Source organism: Hylobates moloch, unplaced genomic scaffold (genome assembly GCF_009828535.3).
Source record: "Hylobates moloch isolate HMO894 unplaced genomic scaffold, HMol_V3 SCAFFOLD_2, whole genome shotgun sequence".
In the NCBI taxonomy this organism is placed as follows: Eukaryota; Metazoa; Chordata; class Mammalia; order Primates; family Hylobatidae; genus Hylobates; species Hylobates moloch.
In genome coordinates this window covers 79,908,561-79,921,010 of record NW_026652277.1, presented here as the reverse complement: position 1 = coordinate 79,921,010, position 12,450 = coordinate 79,908,561, and the positions used below count along the sequence as shown (strand labels likewise).

The window sequence follows — 12,450 nt, the reverse complement described above, 5'->3', positions numbered from 1 at the left end:
TCTTGGTCTTTCCTATAGTCTTAATGATGATGTGGGCCTGATTTTGACATTGAAATGTTTATTAATTACAATGTATTTTATTCATATTCCCAAAAGGATTTAGATGATTCACCATATTAAAAACAGTGGAAAAGGTGAAACCCCGTCTCTACTAAAAATACAAAAAATTAGCCGGGCGTGGTGGCGGGCGCCTGTAGTCCCAGCTACTCGGAGAGGCTGAGGCAGGAGAATGGCGTGAACCTGGGAGGCGGAGCTTGCAGTGAGCCGAGATCGTGCCACTGCACTCCAGCCTGGGCGACAGAGCGAGACTCCATCTCAAAAAAAAAAAAAAAAAAACAGTGGAAAAGACAATGGCAAAATAGGATGAAAACCAGTTTTAAAAATTATTTCAAGAAGCAGAGTAATAGTTGTCCCTGGATACTCAACTCAATTTAACTATTGACAATGATTAATAAACTTAACAGAGTTTTCTTAAAACTAGGATACAAAGGCAAACACTGTGGTTTACATAATTCTCATAACATGGTAGGACTTGTGATGATGCTAGACTTTGGATTGATGGAGGAAAGTATTACATGAGTGCTTAAAGAACATTGAGAAACATCAAAAAGTATTCGTTCAGTAATAGCTTGTAAAAAATTCAGAAATATCTTAAAGGATTTATATATTTTGTACCAAATTTTTAATAAAAGGGAAAATAGAGAATATTGAATACCTTATTAGTCAGCACCAGCAGGCAACAGTAATTAAAAGAGTTTTTGGCTGGTATGGTGGCTCACGCCTGTAATCCTAGCACTTTGGGAGGCTGAGGCGGGCAGATCACTTGAGTCCAGGAGTTCAAGACCAGCTTCGCTATGGCGAAACCCTGTCTCTATTAAAAATACAAAAAATTAGCCGGTTGTGGTGGAGGGCACCTATAATCCTAGCTACCTGGGAGGCTGAGGCACAAGAATCACTTGAACCTGGGAGGTGGAGGGTGCAGTGAGCCAAGGTCACGCCACCGCACTCCAGCCTGGGCAACAGAGCCAGACTCTGTCTAAAAAAAAAAAAAAAAAAGAAAAAAGGTTTTTGATAAAGGGGCTGTTCAGAAGTTATGCACAGGGAAGAGGGCAACTATGCAGGCTCATTCAGGACAGCGGGGCTGGCAACACTGAGAAGCAGCTGTCCTAGATCCCAGGAAGCAAGGGGTGGGGCCACAACTGGAACCCGGGAGTCTGCTGAGAGGAGTTGTGACTTTGGGCTGAGGGACACAGCAAATCCAGTGTGACCTCTCAGGGAAGGAGCCTCAAAGTTAAGACCAAGACCTCAGTCTTCTCCCTCCTTCCCATTTCTCACCATTGCTCCCCACTGGCTCAACACAACCAGCAGCCAGAAGCTGCATCAAAGGCTAGTTTCCCAAGCACACAGCAGGACAGGGGAGGGTGGGAGAGACCTGCGAGAGTGAATAGAAGTTTCACAGGAATCCTGGTATTTTGGTTTGGTTTGGGTTTTTGGTTGTTTGTTTGTTTGTTTTTTGAGACGGAGTCTTGCTCTGTCGCCCAGGCTGGAGTGCAGTGGCGCCATCTCGGCTCACTGCAAGCTCCGCCTCCCGGGTTCATGCCATTCTCCTGCCTCAGCCTCCCCAGTAGCTGGGACTACAGGCGCCCGCCACCACGCCCGGCTAATTTTTTGTATTTTTAGTAGAGACGGGGTTTCACCATGGTAGCCAGGATGGTCTCGATTTCCTGACTTCATGATCCGCCCGCCTCGGCCTCCCAAAGTGCTGGGATTACAGGCGTGAGCCACCACGCCCGTCCAAATCCTGGCATTTTTATATTCAGTATCTCATTTTTGTCTCATAGCCTGGCAGCAGCTCTCCTTCATGGTTGTGCCTCATCACAGCCTCCGGCGTCTGTGGTTCACTCTTCAGCCTGCACTTGAACTATAACAAATGCCTGTGCAAAGGGAACAGTTCTTGCTATCACTCAGCTATTTCTAGATATCAGGGGCTAGGAAGAAAAAAATGTAAACACAGCCAGGCGCGGTGGCTTATGCCTGTAATCCCAACAGTTCGGGAGGTCGAAGTGAGAGGATTGCTTGAGCTCAGGGGTTCGAGACCAGCCTGGGCAACATGACAAAACCCTGTCTCTACAAAAAATACAAAAATCAGCCGGGCATGGTCGTGCACACCTGTAGTCCCAGCTACTTAGGAGGCTAAGGTGGGAGGATTACTTGAACCCAGGAAGTCAAGGCTGCAGTGAGCTGTGATTGTGCTGCTGCACTGTAGCCTAAATGACAGAGTAAGACCCTTTTTAAAAAAAAAAATTTAAGCACAAATATTTTAAATGAAAGGAAAATATCATTTTTCTTGAAGCATTTGGAGACATATGGCTGAGAATCTATTTAACAGCCACTAAAAAGACACAAGCTTTCCTTTTTCTCTCTTCATGTCATTGTAAATATTCGCACATGCTTCACTTCTATTATATTGGCCCAGGGAATTTGAAAATATGGTGTGGGTTACAAGAGGGTTAAGAAAAGCCTAGAATAAACTCAGATTAAGGCACAACTCATAGAGTGGTCAGGGAATAATAATACCCTGTTAATCTTCCTTTTCCTCCGAGGAACCGATGGAGTTTTGGGGGTTATTGAGATAGATGTGTGTGATGTAGAAGACAGGAGATTTTAGGACTAGGCACACTAGCACAAAATAGAATGTGACTTCCTGTGATGGTTAATTTTATGTGTTAACAATTCTAGATGTTTCGGTGAAGGTATTTCTTAGTTGAGAGTACCATTTATCAGTACTCTTTGGGTTAAGCAGATTACTCTCCATTCTGTGAGTGGGCCTCAGCCAGTCAGTTGAAGGCCTTAAGAGAACAAAGACTGACCTCCTCAAGCCAAAAGGGATTCTACCAGGACACTGTCTTTGGACTGTCTTCACCCTGCCAGCCCACTCTACATATTTTGGACTTGCTGACCCCCAAAGTTACATGAGGCAATTCCTTAAAACTCTCTCTTTACACACACACACACACACACACACACACACACACACACACACACACTGTGTTGGTTCTGTTTTCTCTGGAGATCCCTGACTAATCGTCACTTCCGTGTGGTGTCATGACAACCCTGGGTAGTTGAGACTTGCCTTTTAGCCTTCCAGTCGGCAGTTCCCTTTTGCCCCTAGACAGTCTGTCTTTGATGGTTGTTCTGAACAATGCTCAATCACAGAACAGGGGTCATTGTAACCCTGAATTCTTCTAACAAGGTTAAGGAAAAAGAACTTTTTTTAACATTTAAGAAGATAATGGATCTTCCCTCAGGGCCACATTTTAAATGCTTCTGTACACAGTCTGCCACAGTATAAGATATGGCATTTGGTTGCAGTATATCATAATAGAAAACTGAAAGAATCAGAACATGTGGAAAAACAATGAAATAAATCTGTTATAAAGGCTTTTAGGTCTTAACAGACTTGACATTTGTTTGGCAGGAATTTCCTTCTTAGGTGGACATTTTTTTTTCCATATAGCCAATGTTAATAGAAAACAACTAATTTTAAGTTTGCCTGTGATAATTAGGGGGTGAGGGGAAGGATGATACAACATTGAAAATAATAAGAGCCATTTTTTTGATGCCAGGGTCAACTAATTACTTTATATCTCACCAAGTCCTCACAGGAAGATGAAGTAAATTCCATGTGTTCCCATATTACAGATAAGAAAGATGAGGCTGAGACACTTGCCCAAGGCTTCACAAGTTAAAGAAAAATGTAGAGTCAAACCTCAAACTAAAGTCTCTTCGGTGCTGAAGTTCCTGTCATTAACTACTACACTCAACTATCTCAGATTGGCAATTTTTAATCTCTTCCTTCTGTTGAACCGAAGGTGTTAGCAAGCAACCAGATTTGTTATTTTTTCCATAAGTTATTGGGGTACAGGTGGTATTTGGTTACATAAGGAAGTTCCTTAGTGGTGATTTGTGAAATATTGGTGCACCCATCGCTCAAGCAGTATATACTATACCATATTTGTAGTCTTTTCTCCCTCACCCCCTCCTTTTCTTCCCCGCCTCAAGTCCCCACAGTCCATTGTTTCATTCTTCTGCTTTTGTATCCTCATAGTTTAGCTCCCACATATCAGTGAGAACATATGATGTTTGCTTTTCAATTTCTGAATTACTTCACTTAGAATAACAGTCTCCAATCCCATCCAGATTGCTGCAAATACTGTTAATTCATTCCTTTTTATGGCTGAGTAGTGTCCCACTGTATATATCACAGTTTCTTTATCCACTTGTTGATTGATGGGCATTTGGGTTGGTTCCACGATTTTGCAATTGTGAATTGTGCTGCTATAAGCATGTGTCTGCAAGCATATTTTTCGTATAATGACTTCTTTTCTTCTGGGTAGATACCTAGTAGTGGGATTGCTGGATCAAATGGTAGATCTACTTTTAGTTCTTTAAGAAATCTCCACACTGTTTCCCATAGTGGCTGTACTAGTTACATTCTACACCAGCAGTGTAGAAGTGTTCCCTGATCACCACATCCGTGCTAACATCTACTGTTTTTTGATTTTTTGATTATGGCCATTCTTGCAGGAGTAAGGTGATATCGCATTGTGGCTTTGATTTGCATTTCCCTGATCACTAGTGATGTTAAGCATTTTTTCATGTATCTGTTGGCCATTTGTATATCTTCTTTTGAGAATTGTCTATTCATGTTTTTAGCCCACTTTTGGATGGAATTTTTTTTTTTTTTTTCTTACTGATTTGTTTGAGCTCTTTGTAGATTCTGGATATTAGTCCTTTGTCAGATGTATGTATTGTGAAGATTTTCTCCCACTTTGTGGGTTGTCTGTTCTGCTGACTGTTCCTTTTGCTATGCAAAAGCTTTTTAGTTTAATTAAGTTCCAGCTATTTATCTTTGTTTTTATTGCATTTGCTTTTGGGTTCTTGCTCATGAAATCCTTGCCTAAGCCAATGTCTAGAAGCGTTTTTCCAATGTTATCTTCTAGAATTTTTACAGTTTCAGGTCTTAAATTTAAGTCCTTAATCTATCTTGAGTTTATTTTTGTGTAAGGTGAGAGATAAGGATCCAGTTTCATTCTTCTACCTGTGGCTAGCCAATTATCCCAGCGCCATTTGTTGAAAAGAGTGTCCTTTCCCCACTTTATGTTTTTGTTTGCTTTTTTGAAGATCAGTTGACTATAAGTGGGTTTATTTCTGGGTTCTCTGTTCTGTTCCATTGGCCTATGTGCCTATTTATATACCAGTACCACACTGTTTTGATGACTATGGCCTTATAGTATAGTTTGAAACCAGGTGGTATGATCCCTCCAGATTTGTTCCTTTTGCTTAGTGTTGCTTTGGCTATGCAAGCTCTTTTTTTGTTCCATATGAATTTTAGAATTATTTTTGCTAATTCTGTGAAGAATGATGGTGGTATTTTGATGGAGATTGCATTGAATTTGTAGATTGCATTTGGCAGTATAGTCATTTTTACAATATTGATTTTATCCATCCATGAGCATGGGATGTGTTTTCATGTGTTTGTTTTATCTGTGATTTCTTTCAGCAGTGTTTTGTAGTTTTCCTTGGAGAGGTCTTTCGACTCCTTTGTTAGGTTATTCCTAAGTTTGTTTTTTTGTTTTTTGTGTGTGTGTGTGTGTGTGTGTGTTTGCAGATATTGTAAAAGGGGATTAAGTTCTTGATTTGGTTCTCCGCTTGGTCGCTGTTGGTGTATAGAAGAGCTACTGATTTGTGTACATTAATCTTGTATCTGGAAACTTTGCTGAATTCTTTTTTTTTTTTTTGAGACGGAGTCTCACTCTGTCACCCAGGCTGGAGTTCAGTGGCATGATCTTGGTTCACTGCAACCTCTGCCTCCTGGGTTCTAGCAATTCTCCTGCCTCAGCCTCCTGAGTAACTGGGACTACAGGCGCACACTATCATGCCTGGCTAATTTTTTGTATTTTAGTAGAGACACGGTTTCATTGTGTTGCCCAGGCTAGTCTCGAACTCCTGAGCTCAGGCAATCCACCCACCTCAGCCTCCCAAAGTGCTAGGATTACAGGCATGAGCCACTGCACCCGGCCTGCTGAATTCTTTTATCAGTTCTAGGAGCTTTCTGGAGGAGGCTTTAGGGTTTGCTGATGATCATATTGTCAGCAAACACTGACAGTGTGACTTCCTCGTTACTGATTTGGATGCCCTTTATTTCTTTCTCTTGTCTGATTGCTCTGGCTAGGACTTCCAGTACTATGTTGAAGAGGAGTGGTGAGAGTAGGCATCCTTGTCTTGTTCCAGTTCTTGGAGGGAACTTTTCAGCTTTTCCCCACTCGGTATTATGTTGGCTGTGGGTTTGTCATAGATGGCTTTTGTTACATTGTATGCCCCTTGTATGCCGATTTTGCTGAGTTTTAATCATAACGAGATGCTGGGTTTTGTCAAATGCACTTTCTGCATCTATTGAGATGATCATGTATTTTTGTTTTTTATTCTGTTAATGTGGTGTATCACATTTGTTGACTTGCATATGTTAAACCATCGCTGCATCCCTGGTATGAAACCCACTTGATCATGGTGGATTATCTTTTTGATATGTTGTTGGACTCAGCTAGTATTTTGTTAAAGATTTTAGCATCTATGTTCATCAAGGATTTCGGTCTGTAGTTTTCTTTTTTGGTTATGTCCTTTCCTGGTTTTAGTATTGGGGTGATGCTGGCTTCGTAGAATAAATTAAGGAGGGTTCCTTCTTTCTCCATCTTGTGGAATAGTGTCAAAAGGATTGGTACCAATTCTTCTTTGAATGTCTGGTAGAATTCTGCTGTGAATCTGTCTGGTCCTGGACTTTTTTTATTGGTAATTTTTAAATTACCATTTTAATCTCACTGCTTGTTATTGTTCTGTTCAGGATATCTAGTTGTTCCTGATTTAAGCTAGGAGGGTTGTGTTTTTCCAGGAATTTATCCATCTCTTCTAGGTTTTCTAGTTTATGTGCGTAAAGGTTCATAGTAGCCTTGAATGATCTTTTGTATTTCAGCGGTGTCATTTGTAATAACTTCTGTTTCATTTTTTAATGAGGCTATTTGGATTTTCTCTCTTCTTGGTTAATCTTGCTAATGGTTTATCAATTTTATTTATCTTTTCAAAGAGCCAGCTTTATGTTTCATTTATCTTTTGTATTTTTTTGTTTCAATTTCATTTAGTTCTGCTCTGGTGATCTTGGTTATTACCTTTCTTCTGCTGGTTTTGGGTTTGGTTTGTTATTTTTTCTCTAGTTCCTTGAGATGTGACCTTAGACTGTCAGTTTGTGCTCTTTCAGTCTTTTCGATGTAGGTGTTTAGGGTTATGAACTTTCCTCTTAGCACTGCATTTGCTGTATCCCAGAAGTTTTGATAGGTTATGTCATTATTGTGTTTCAGTTTGAAGAATTTTAAATTTCTATCTTGATTTCATTTTTGATCCAGTGCTCATTCAAGAGCAGGTGATTTAATTTCCATGTATTTGCATGGTTTTGAAGGTTCCTTTTGGAGTTGATTTCTAGTGTTATTCTACTGTGATCTGAAAGAGTGCCTGATATAATTTCAGTTTTCTTAAATCTATTGAGGCTTGTCTTATGACCTATCATAAGGTCTATCTTGGAGAAAGTTCCATCCACTGTTGAATAGAATGTGTATTCTGTGGTTGTTGGATGAAATGTTCTGAATCTATCTGTAAAGTCCATTTGTTTAAATCCATTGCTTCTTTGTTGGCTTTCTGTCTGATGACCTGCCTAGTGTTCTCCATGGAGGATTGAAGTCCCCCACTTAGTTCTGTAAGTAATTGTTTTATAAATTTGGGAGCTCCAGTGTTAGGTGCATATATGTTTAGGATTGTGATATTTTCCTGTTAGAAAATTACATTACATAATATCCCTCTTTGTCTCTTTTAACTGCTGTTGCTTTAAAGTTTGTTTTGTCTGATACAAGAATAGCTACCCCTGCTTGCTTTTGGTGTCCATTTGCATGAAATGCCTTTTTCCACCCCTTTACTTTAAGTTTGTGTGAGTCCTTATATGTTAGATGAGTCTCCTGAAGACAGCAGGTAGTTGGTTGGTGGGTTCTTATCCATTCTGTGGTTCTGTATTTTTTTAAGTGGAGTGTTTGGGCCATTTATATTCAATGTTAGTATTGAGATAAGAGGTACCATTGCATTCATAGTGCTCTTTGTTGCCTGTGTACTTTGGTTTTATTGTTTTTGCTTTTTAACTTGTGTTTTTGTTTCATAGGTCCTGTGTGATTTATGCTTTAAAGAGGTTCTGTTTTGATGTGTTTCCAGGATTTGTTTCAAGACTTAAAGCTCCTTTTAGCAGTTCTTGTAGTGGTAGCTTGGTAGTGGCGAATTCTCTCAGCATTTGTTTGTCTGAAAAAGACTGTATCTTTCCTTCATATAAGATGCTTAGTTTCACTGGATAAATAATTCTTGGCTGATAATTGTTTGGTTTGAGGAGGCTGAAGATAGGGCCCCAATCCCTTCTAGCTAGTAGTTTTCTGCTGAGAAATCTGTTGTTAATCTGATAGGTTTTTCCTTTATAGGTTACCTGATGCTTCTGTCTCACAGCTCTTAAGATTCTTTCCTTTGTCTTAACTTTGGATAACCTGATGACAGTGTGTCTAGGCAATGGTCTTTTTGCAATGAATTTCCTAGGTGTTCTTTGTGCTTCCTGTATTTGGATGTCTAGGTCTCTAGCAAGGCCGGGGAAGTTTTCCTTGATTATTTCCCCAAATATGTTTTCCAAGCTTTTAGAATTCTCTTCTTCCTCAGGAACACCAATTATCCTTAAGTTTGATTGTTTAACATAATCGCAGACTTCTTGGAGGCTTCTTTCATATTTTCTTATTCTTTTTCAATGTGTTGGATGGGTTAATTTGAAGACCTTGTCTTTGAGCTCCGAATTTCTCTCTTCTACTTGTTCAGTTCTATTGCTGAGACTTTCCAGAGCATTTTCCATTTCTATAAGTGTGTCCAATGTTTCCTGAAGTTTTGTTTTTTCTTTAAACTATTTCCTTGAGTATTTCTCTCTTTACTTCTTGCATCGTTTTTTAGATTTCTAGTATTGGGCTTTGCCTTTCTTTGGTGCCTCCCTGATTAGCTTCATAACTAGCCTCCTGAATTCTTTTTCAGGTAAATCAGGAATTTCTTCTTGGTTTGCATCCATTGCTGGTGAACTAGTATGATTTTTAGGGGGTGATAAAGAGCCTTGTTTTGTCATATTACCAGAGTTAGTTTTCTGGTTTCTTCTCATTTGGGTAGGCTCTGTCAGAGGGAAGGTCTAGGGCTGAAGGCTGTTGTTCATATACTTTTGTCCCATGGAGTGTTCCCTTGATGTAGTACTCTCCCCCTTTCCCTATGGATGTGGCTTCCTGTAAGCAGAACTACAGTGATTGTTGTCTCTCTTCTGGGTCTGGCCACCCAGCAAGTCTGCCTGGCTCTGGGCTGGTACTGGGGGTTGTCTGCACAGAATCGTGTATGGGTCTCTCAGCCGTGGATACCAGTGCCTGTTCCAGTGGAGGTGGTAGGGAGGTGCAATGGACTCTGTGGGGGTTTTCAGCTTTGGTGGTTTAATGCTCTATTTTTGTGCTGGTTGGCCTCCTGCCGGGTCATGTTGCTTTCCAGAGAGCATCAGCTGTGGTAGTTTGGGGAGAAACAGGTGGTAGGCAAGGCCCGAGAACTCCCAGGAGTATATGTCCTTTGTCTTTAGCTACCACGGTGAATAGGGAAGGACGATCGGGTTGGGGCAAGGCTAGGCTTGTCTGAGCACAGTCTCTCCTTGGGTGGGTCTTGCTGCAGCTGCTGTGGGAGATGGGGGTGAGGCTCCCAGGTCAATGGAGTTGTGTACCTAGGAGGATTATGGCTGCCTCTGCTGAGTCATGCAGGTTGTCAGGGAAGTGGAGAAAAGCCAGCAGTCACAGGACTCACGCAGCTCCCATACAAATCAAAGGGCCAGTCTCATTCCCACCATGTCCCCACTAACAGCCCCTAATCTGTTTCCAGGCAATGGGCAGCCGGGCTTGAGAACTTGCCCCAGGCTACCCTCCTCCCAGCTGCGAAAGAAAAGGGCTTGGTTCATTCCCCACCTATGGAGTCTGCACACTGGATTCGTGTCCTTCCCGGAGTTCTGGCCAGGAGGCTTCTTGCCCCATTCAAATTGTTACAAAGTTCAGCTGGAGATTTCCTTCTCCCTGTGGTGTTTCTCCCCCTGATCCCCCGGCTCCTCTGGCCGTCCTGCCGATAGATTCCTATGGTGCCAGGCAGGAATGGCCTGCTTGTGGACCCAGCGAGCGCCCAGGGCCTTTCTTCTTCTTCCTCTACCCCTGTATTTCACTCGGCTCTCTAAATTGACTTAGCTTCAGGTACGGTCGGAAACTTCTCCCACAAAGAGACCTTCAGTTTCTCTAGTGGGGATGTGTGTTCAGGAGAGGAGGCTCTCCGTTTCCCACTTCTGCAGTTGGGGCACCCACAATATTTGGGGTTTTTCCTGGGTCCTGCAGGAGCAATCTGCTTCCTTCAGAGGGTCTGTGGGTCCTCTTGGGATTGCTGGTTTGTTCTTGCAGTCAATCTGGAGCTAAAATTCACAATGCGAGCCTCTGCACACTGCTCTGTCCATCCAAGTTGGAGTTGCAATCTAGTCCTGCCTCCCATCCGCCATGATGATTACTTTGTTTGTTTTTGTCACATACTGTGCCAAGCACGGGGCTCTGGACTCAAACATTTCCAGGTTTACTTATTGAGACTTTGGCCTGGATTCTTAACGTCTCTGTGCTTGAGACTCCTTATATATAAATAAGAAAGTGTCTGCCTCCTGGGATTATTGTCCAACCTGCAGCCCAGGATAGCTTTGAATGCAGTCCAACACAAATTCGTAAATTAGCTTAAAACATTATGAGATATTTGTATGTGTGTGTTTTTTTTTTTTTTCTTATCAGCTATCATTAGTGTTAGTGTATTTTATGTGTGGCCCAAGACAATTATTCTTCTTCCAGTGTGGTCCAGGGAAGCCAAAAGATTGGACATCCCTGTTGTAAACACAGAAGTGAGCAGACGGTGGAGCTTCTTGCAAAAGCTGGGCTCAGAGCATCCCTCAGTAAAGATGAGTCACTGTGTGAGCTGAAGAGTCCAGGTAAAGAGTAGGAGGGAGAAGACAAAGGAACCCATTCTCCCATGGGATACCCAGACCCTAAGCATTATATCTACACTTTCAAAATGTTGCCTCATTCTATCCCAGCTTCACCTTGGCTGTGTCTCAAAGTGAAACAGTAAGATGAATCTAGAATGGCAGCTAGGTAGAGAATCCTGGTGATGGGTCAGAAGGACCAACACCTTTGAATTCTGATTGCGTTACATATCCAGCTCTCTGGGTGGTTTGTCACTAAGACAGTTACTTCCTAAAGTAGAACATCAACAACATCCTTTTGGAACGTGATTCCAACAGCATGGTTAATATACCTGAGTAAGTCTGGAAGCTCAGAATGGACTGGTGCTTGGATCTACCACTGAATTTAATATTTTTCTCCCTGGAGACGTCTCAGACAAGGGCCAAATGGCTCCCTAGGATCTCATCATTGCTGACACATGGAAGTGTGTGAGCTTCCCTTTGATAGTAGTAAGACACAGGATGACAGATAACACCACTTGTGCCCTGACTCCCTGTGCCCGTGCCCACAACAGACATCAGCAATGGACTGCATCATCTTCCCTGTGTAGCCAAGACTTTTGCCTGAGAATCATTTTCAAAACAGATCTCCAGGCAGCCACCAGGAACCAATCACAGTTTACCTGAGAGAGAATGTTTATCCGCCATCCTGGCTGGACTTTCCTTTAATGTACTGGATGACAGGAGTTGAGATCCATTTAACTGCACAGGGCCAATCACACTGCAATAAAATGGGTATTTTTTTCCCCTGAATTGTTTAACCTGGGATCATGCTAGAATGAGAACTTCTGGAATCACTAACTACTTAGTGGCTTCTGTTAAGGGGGGAAATATGTGCTAGGCTAGGCTGTCAGACAGTAAGAAGTTAATCCTCAAATCTTGGTATAACACAACAAAGGTTTATTTCTTGCTTAAACTCCATGTCTGCTAAGGTTGGCAAGGGGCAGACAGAAACATCTCCACTTGCAGCTGCCCTTTCCCCACCACGCGGCCTCCTAGGTTGCTGTGACATGGTAAGAAAACACTTGGAGATCTCAAGGTTGCCCCTCCATTCTTCAGCCGGAAGCAGCACACATCCCTTCCTCCCACAGCTCATTAGTCAGAACTAGCCACACCCACCTGACTGCCTGGGGCTGGGAAGGGTAGTCTTCTGTGTATCCAGTAGGAAAGAGGCACGTATTGGTGAGCACTGAGAAGGTAGACTACAGAGGAAGAAAGACTGTTATAAAGCTGACATCACCCTTCTTAAAAGCTTTTAGGCCTAAGAA

At 42.1% G+C, this 12,450-nt stretch overlaps 1 protein-coding gene across 7 annotated transcripts in view; it reads left to right on the top strand.

The window, feature by feature from the left end:
• Positions 1–12,450, top strand: part of MRAP2 (melanocortin 2 receptor accessory protein 2) — a 99,911-nt gene that overhangs the window by 71,459 nt on the left and 16,002 nt on the right. The window lies entirely within an intron of this gene.